The sequence below is a fragment of the Amphiprion ocellaris genome, chromosome 19 (assembly GCF_022539595.1).
Source record: "Amphiprion ocellaris isolate individual 3 ecotype Okinawa chromosome 19, ASM2253959v1, whole genome shotgun sequence".
Classification (NCBI taxonomy): domain Eukaryota; kingdom Metazoa; phylum Chordata; class Actinopteri; family Pomacentridae; genus Amphiprion; species Amphiprion ocellaris.
In genome coordinates this window covers 12,733,553-12,741,903 of record NC_072784.1, presented here as the reverse complement: position 1 = coordinate 12,741,903, position 8,351 = coordinate 12,733,553, and positions in this window count along the sequence as shown.

Genomic DNA, 8,351 nt, shown 5'->3' with positions numbered 1-8,351 from the left:
TCCACCTGATTCTGTGGTGGTGCGTTCAACAGCTGTCAGGTAATATTGAATTCAACTGAGCACGAGTACATTTTTAAGATTGTACCTTTGCAGTAACAGCTCCAAAGATTTAGAATTATCCCCCTCTTTTAACCAAATGTTCCTCCTCCACTGACACTTTTAAGAAAATCTCATAACATAGCATTTAAAATGGCTTTTGACTGCTCTTGCGAGTTTTATCCTGATTTCTGTCTGGCTTTTGGCACATTTTTAATTGTTGCCTGCCCTGTAATATGCACAACACTTTGGTAAATCCATGTTATTTTCAAAAAAAAAAAATAAAAAAAATAAATAAATATATATATATATATATATATATATATATATATATATATATATATATATATATATATATACAAATGCACCTATAGCCACCTACCTAGTATACCTACCTAGTATATAAATTTGATTTGCTCCTCCAAATTATCCCGAGGCTCTTCATTTCAAGCCTCGCACTTATGATTTAGACTAATTTCCTGCTTAATCAGGAATCCTCATGATTCTGTTAACTTTGTGCTGTGATCTCCAGTGACTCGTGTCCCAAACTGGATTGTCGATGTCACAACAGAGAAGTCCCCTGTTCTATTTATTGGAGTTAAATTAGTAAATTATTCACATATATATACCATTAAGCCCCAAAAGTATTCATGACCATAGCTTTTACTATATTAAATGTTTCATTTTTTAATATTTAGCTAAAAATACAATGATGAGAATTATTCACACCCTTGAAATTGTCAATTTTTTAAAGACTTTGCAGCTTCTTTACCACATATTCCTGATAATTTCTCCCTTGTTGTGTTTAAGAACAGCAACAGAACATTTTTTCCAAAAAAAGAAGCAGAAATACTGTTAAATAATGAAGTTTTGTCAGACCAATGTGCTTCTTTTGGCTGGAAATATCCACAAAAGATGCTTAGACGTTGTGTTAGAGATGTTAATGTTAGTAAAAGTGTAATTTTAACATTTCTCATGCAATATCTCACCTTGTTCTCTCACTTGTTTATGTCATTTTTGGCCTGAAGAAACCCAATAGTGACATAAAAAATCCCCATAAATCAAAATTTCATGAGTTTGAATCCTTTGGGGCTTAAACTGTGCAAATTATTTTAAAGGTTTGCTGCCATCTAGTGGTTGTAGCTGCTAAGACGGATCTAAAGGATAATGTCCACTAAGAATATCCTGCAGAGCTGTAAAAATGTGTCATTTGTAAGAGAGAGTTCAGGATTGAAACCGTCCTGAATGCACTTTTCAAATAAAATGTAAAAAAAACAAAAACAAAAAAAAAAACAGTGTTTGTCCTCTTTTGAGGTCAGTGATGTTTGTTTAGCTGCAACATCTGCTTTATCTGTTCATCTCACTGCTGACTTTGCTGTTCGCTGTCATGTGTGAGGCAGCTGAACTCACTTTCAGACACAAAATCTGTGAGGAGCTGCGGCAGGAAATTACCTTCCACTGCCAGAAGGGAAATCATTTGAGGTTTTTGTACCTGTTCTTTTTTTTTTTTTTAATGACAAAACAGCTTGATTCAGAGCTATCAGAGATAGTTTGGGAGTGGAGGTCTCTCATGTCCATTACAAGCACAACAGGAAGTGTGAATTATGCATGAGAGACTGAGTGTGTGTCATATAAACAGTGTGTGTTTTGAGTCCTCCTGAGACTTGCGGGGCAGCAACAGTTCATGGAGGCACGAGGGCAGCAGGCCTCAGCGCTAAGCAGCCGTGGAATGTACCAGGATCAGGTGTTCCTTCACCACATGAGCCCTTCGCTGCCCCCAAGTCCTCCATCACACCTCACCATGGAGAAAACTCACTAAAAGAATCAGAGGAGTCCTCAAGCTCACGATTAGATCCACCAGAAGCTCGTCAGGCAGGAAAATGAGAGGAAAACAAACTAAATGTTCACATAGAACAGTTTAATATGGTTAGTCGCCACTGCTGGAGCCCAATAAAGGTAAAGAGCCTTGTTTAAATAAAGATACAGTGATTCAAATAGTTTTGGGCTGTGATCCCTAAAATTGTGTCATTTGTTGTCGTAGCAGTGCTCTTTTAAAACATTTTTAGTAGAATATTTTCATATTATGAAAATCATACTCAAAATCTTCCTTTTAAGTATGTATTTTAATTGATTCTATTCATTCTTCTTCTTCTTGATATTATTATTTTATTTTGTATTTATTGATCTTTTTTTTTAATGTTTATTATTTCATTATATGTCTTGCATTTTATTCTTCCTGGAAAAGTCTCTACTGATGAATTCTGTTTGTACTGTCTTGTTTCTGGTGTTACTTTTTATGTGTCACTTTGTGCTGATCTGTTTTAAAATCCTGATTTGTTAAAAAATAAGATAAAAAAATCTCAATTCAGCTGGTAAAAGCTAAAAAAAAGAGCTTGGAATAGTAAACTCGTACCATTGCATCATCTTATAGACCTGTTTTCTTTACTTATTTGTGTACAGTTGGTCTCTGAAGCTGAAAAAATGCAAACTAGTGTTTTACAAACAGGCTTTTTTTCTGATTCCTACCATGTGACAGCGTGACAGACAAAGTCACAGCGGTCAGCTTCTGAAAACACTCAGTCGGCTCACGCAACCTGCTATCAAGTGTTGCTTACATGCAACAGGGTGAGTCAGTTGGTCCGCGTGTGGAAACAAATGTTTATCTGGTTCTGAGGGCTCTGCTGAAGCAGGAATGTAAAAATAGATTAGTAAAAGTGGCAGGAAGCATCAGTACAGTTTTCATTCTTGCAACAATAGACCACAAGCTGCCTACAAGTTATCGGGAACTTCCAGCTTTAACAGATGTTACACAGAAGGAACCAAGTCAGATTTGTGAATAATCTGCCTGTTTAATCTTTTAGATATATTCCATAAAGACACATTTGTGGCCGGTAGTATTTTCCTGCATTTTTACAGTGTTAAAATTGTAATTTACACAGTAAAATATTGTATAGCTGATTACAGCAGTAGCGGTATGCACACTGTAAAAAAATAACAGTTTTAACCTTAAATTATTGTTGTTTTACTGAATTTTCCTGTTGTAGGAAATTACATATAATAACTCGTAAAATCACAGGAAAAAAAACATGAATTACAATGAACTGTTAATATTGTCCACATCAAAATCTTTTTACAAATGATAATTTGCTATTTTACATTCAACTGTAAAATTACAATATTTTACTATATTTAAACCAGCAAAAATATTATTTTAAACATATGTGAAGCTATTTGAAATAAAAATTATACATATTATGAATTTCAAAAATATAAATAATTTTTAACGGCCGCTCTTTTGTTGAAGTAAGTACATGTAATACTACTACTATTACTACTACTACTACTACTACTACTACTACTACTACTACTAATAATAATAATAATAATAATAATACCTAGTATTATTATTACAACTCACAGAACAAAGTATTACTTCACATAGTAACTTTCAAAAAAAATGGGCCGAGTCAGTACATAATGTCCTCATCAAAAATCTGTATTTTTTACAAATATTACTTCACAATGTGTGGCCATAAAATTAAATTTATTTATAGTACTTAAATCAGCTGCAAACTATCACTATTTAGCATTATTTTCACAATTTCAGAAAATGAAATTTTTGCAACATTTTGTAATGTTTGAAAAAAACTTCTCATGGATTTTTGTTACAGTATAAACTATTAAAATCATTTTTAGCTTTATGTCTCTGAACTATTATCATTTTACAGATTTTCCCTGTTTCGGTAAATGACAGATAATCACTGACTATGCAACTATTTTACAGATATTTACTTTTTATTTTCACTTTTTTTTACATAGTTCTTTTTTTTTTTACATAACACACTTGCTGCCATAATTGTACTCTTTTTCTTCTTTTTCCTCCTTGTTTTTGGTTACAGTTATATTTACAGTGAAATTAAATCCTTATTGATGTTTTACCAAAGAGCATTTTGTCTAGCATTATTATCTACAGTTGTAAATGATTAAAAAAACAACAATACTGTGAAAAACAATTAAAAACACATTTTATTTATTTATTTATTTATTTTTACAGTTGTTGAATGCTACAGTATTCCACATATTTTTACGGCACATTTCCTTCAGTATTTTTACTGTTTTTCTTTCTGTTTTTATATTTGATCATTTTTACAGTTTTAAATAAAACAAACTAACTAACATTTCAAAATAAATAAAAAACATTTATTTATTTGTTTAAAAATATATTTTTACTTGACATTTTGAAATTGCTTACAGTTTTAGTTTTAAAAAGCAGCCAGACAATTACAAACTATTGAAAATCAATTTATTTAATAAAATTTTTGAATGTTGAAGTATTCCACAGATTTTTATGGCACATTTGCTGCAATATTTTTACCCTTTTTTTCTGTTGTTGTGTTTGCAGTGAATACTTATTTATGTTTCATTACACAGAACTATGACTTTAATTTTTTTTTAAACAAACAGTTAAAAACAATTGAAAAACATTTTCTTTTTTACAGCGCATGGCCCAGCCTTTAATCTCTACCTGTATCTATGAGCCTTGAGGCATTCATGACTGTGCACCAGGAACACAAAGAAAACAAAAGCTGACGTTTCCAATGTTCTACATGTCTCCCCTTTGCCAAACTAGTCAGAACAGACGGCTGCCAAGTCTGCGCCTGGTTCTGCTCGAGGTTTCTTTTTGTTAGAGGGGGATTTTTCGTTGCCAAGTGCTTGCTCAGTGGGAAAACTGTTGGGTTTCTCCCTTGAGATGATCACTTTAAGAATGAAACTGAACTGAAAAAATGTCAGTTATTTCAACTTCATCTTGAAACACTGACTGTCCACATCCCACCCACTGAAATAATCAGTGTTATTCACCGTACCTGTCAGTGACTTTAATCTTGTGTATATTCCGTCTCTGCACACATCTTCTCTGGAGCTGCATGAATCCAAGTCGCTGTTCTGCACTGCATCAGCTCCATCCTGATCTGAGGAGAGATAAGAAACTCGCCCCTGAGAGCCAGGCCTCGAGCCCAAAACACACATATGAACGACCTTTCAGGCATCATGAGACACCGGCAGGAATGTGGACAGAAATGTGGGAAAAGCTGCTTTTCACTCCACCGTAATAATTATCAGAGAAGAGCAGCCAACACCTTGCTTCTCTCAGATATCCAGAGCCAGCATCTGGTTTCCTGCCCCGCTGCCTCCCACACACATCGCTCATTAGCTCATTACAGACAAAGCCTGCTGTCCAAAGACCCCATTAGCCATCTAACCGCATTAAAGCCAAAGAAGTAATTTTTCATGATGACATTCGTAATCTTGTAACAGCGAGATTTCTCAGCGTTGTGCAGCTCCTGTGTCTGTGGAAGGCCTCGGTCTGTGCAAAGAATCACCAATGATGGATGATGAACTTTTTGTGATTAATCCGCCACTAAGGTGGAATTCTGATGTTAAGCAGTGTACAAACTGCCTGTTAGGTCCTTTACACCAGAATAAAGCAGCTCACTGGGACAAATTTTCCTTTTAAATTACAGGAAATTGCTCACAGTTGTGGTTGCAGGTATTTTACCACATTTTTACAGTGCTAAAATTGTAATTTAATAGGTAATTATTGTGTAATTGATTACAGTAGTACAATAAGAGTTTACTAACACTGTGTCTAATGTTTAAAAAAGTAACTTTTAACAGTTTTAACCTTTTATTTTTTTCATTATTGTTTTCAGAGATTTTTTTCTGTTGTGTCAAATTACAAAAACTAGTGTCAACCGTTTTTCTGAACTTTTCATAAAAATTTTTTTCTTTTTTGCTACCAGAATCACATAGTTTTTAAAGAAAAGTGTACACAGTAAAACTTATTATTCTATTACAGTTTTTAGCTGGATGTTATTTTATTTATTTATTTATTTATTTATTTATTTTTTTGTCATTTTATAGATTTTTCCTTTGTAAAAATACAGAAAATTACAGAAAAGGGCACTATTTTGCATATTACCTGTAAAAAATAAAAAATAAAATATCCCAAACTGTGTCCACATGAAAAGTCTGTCTTATTACAAATTATTTATAATTTGTTCTTTTACAATATGTCCTCTTTATTAAATCAGGAAAAGATATCATTTTACAGATATTGCTTTTATGGTTGCTACAGTTTTTTTTAAATTGCAGTATTCCAAAATTTTGTAACATATTTTTTTTTCGAGATTCTTGGTGCCAGAATTCCACAGTTTATGATTTTTTAAAGCGTACACTGTAAAAAAAAAGCATTATTTCTTTAGAATTTTCAGCAGGATTTTATTTTTTAAAATTTATTTATTCATTTATTTATTTATTTATGTCATTTTACAGACTTTCCTTTTTTTAATTACAGAAAATAATTAGTACAATCGCATTTTAAAAAGTATTAACTTACTTCTTAAAAAATGTCCATAACTGTAAATATTGTCCACATCAAGTCTGTTTTTTTTTTTGTTTTTTTTTAGTAAATTATAATTTTTTCTTTCACATTTGTCTGTAAAATTACAATGTTTTTACTGTGGTAAATTTACAAAAAATATTATTATTTTGAATATATTTGTCAATAGTTTTATGGTTGTGACAGTTTTTTGGTGGGTGTGTTTTTTGTTTTGTTTTTGTAATTACAGATCAAAAAAAGTCTGTACTTTTACAGGAGGAGAGGAGGAATTCTGAGCAGATTTCTGGAGTTTATTTAAACATCCTCACTGGCCTACATGCACTAAGACTTGTCTAACGTTGCTTGGTTGAGGTTACGTGGCTCAGTGAGTCTTGACCCTCCACAGCTGCACTTGACAGGAAGCCTGAAAGCAGTTTGCCTCCAGGTGCTAGACAATGACGGAGGAGGGGGCTGAGAGGCCAACTACTTCCTCTACAAAGCCAGGCCATGTGACTTCATCAGCACAAGACAGAAAGACAAAGGTCCCATTATCATGCAAACCTCATGACCTTGTTTGTACAAATTACTGTAAAGTTGCAGCCAAATTCTATAACAGCAGTGGAAGGCTCTCCCAAAATTTGGTAAAATTTGTCCGATGCAGTAACAGCAGGTTACTGTCGAAACCGATGTTATGTTAACTTATCACATCTTATCTTATCCTAGCTTAGCTTATTTTATCGCCTCTTAACTAAGCTTAGCTTATCTTCTTTTATTTTACTCTAAATTATCACATTGTAGCTTATCTTATCTTATCCTGTCTTATCTTATCGTATTGTATTGTGTCATATCATCTCTTGTATTATCTTATCTCATCATAGCTTAGCATATCCCTCACCCCGATTGGTCGAGGCAGACAACAGCTATCCCTGAGCCTGGTTCTGCCAAAGGTTTCCTCCTGCCTAATGGGACTATTTCCTCCTCCCACTGCTGCTGAAGAGCTTTTTCAAAGGGAACATTTTGCATTTGTTGTTTTTCTATTTCTAATACAATACTATGAAGATTTTACTTTAGTATGTACGGGTCTTGAGATGACTTATTTTGCACGGTAGATAAATAAAAATTCATCAACACCTATCGAAACGTTCTTGCACACCACTCATACCTTTTCGTGGAAGCAGTATTCCTGGATGGAAGTTGTTTTTTTTAAAATCAAGCATGCATGGGATGTGATTGGAAAACAAATCTGATCTGTGGAAGTCCCACCTCACAGCTGTAGATGGAAATTAGCTTAAAGCTTAAAGCTAACTCTGGTGCAATGCATCAAATGGTAACATTTATGTTTAGTATTGTACATGGTCCCTTTTTAAATAAACTGACAACAATAATAATAATAATAATAGAGCATAAAGGATGTGCTGCTACAGGAATCCTTAGCGAGTCCAGGTCACAACAGGTCAGAGATGTTTTGGTGGCACAAAGAACTTTTTTAACATTGTTGCTGATTGGTATTTATGGAAAACCCTGACGGTCGAGATGGTACAATTTGTTTACCATCAACAAAACAGAGGCTCTAAAGTCTCCAGATTTGCTCATCATTGCAGGAACCATTGCATTAATGTGTTTTTTGAGGTAAGAAGAAGGTTAAGTGTTGTTTTTACTTTCCTCGGCAGCTCTGTTTGGTACAATTAGTCTGATTTTATTAGTTGCACGACCCTCTTTATTGATCTTTCCCCATTCTTCCATCGGGTCACAGCAAAGCAACCTCAAACAACCCTGTGAACGCTGACGCCTGCCAAGAAAACAAAACTTTCCAAAGGCTCCTTTGTTTCGGATTTTCTCTGCGTGGAGTTGTGAGGTTGCTGTGGCACAGCTCGGCTTACAGCATATGGTCAGCAGGCTTTATTGCACAGTGTGGGGTTTTTTTCTTTTTTCCCTC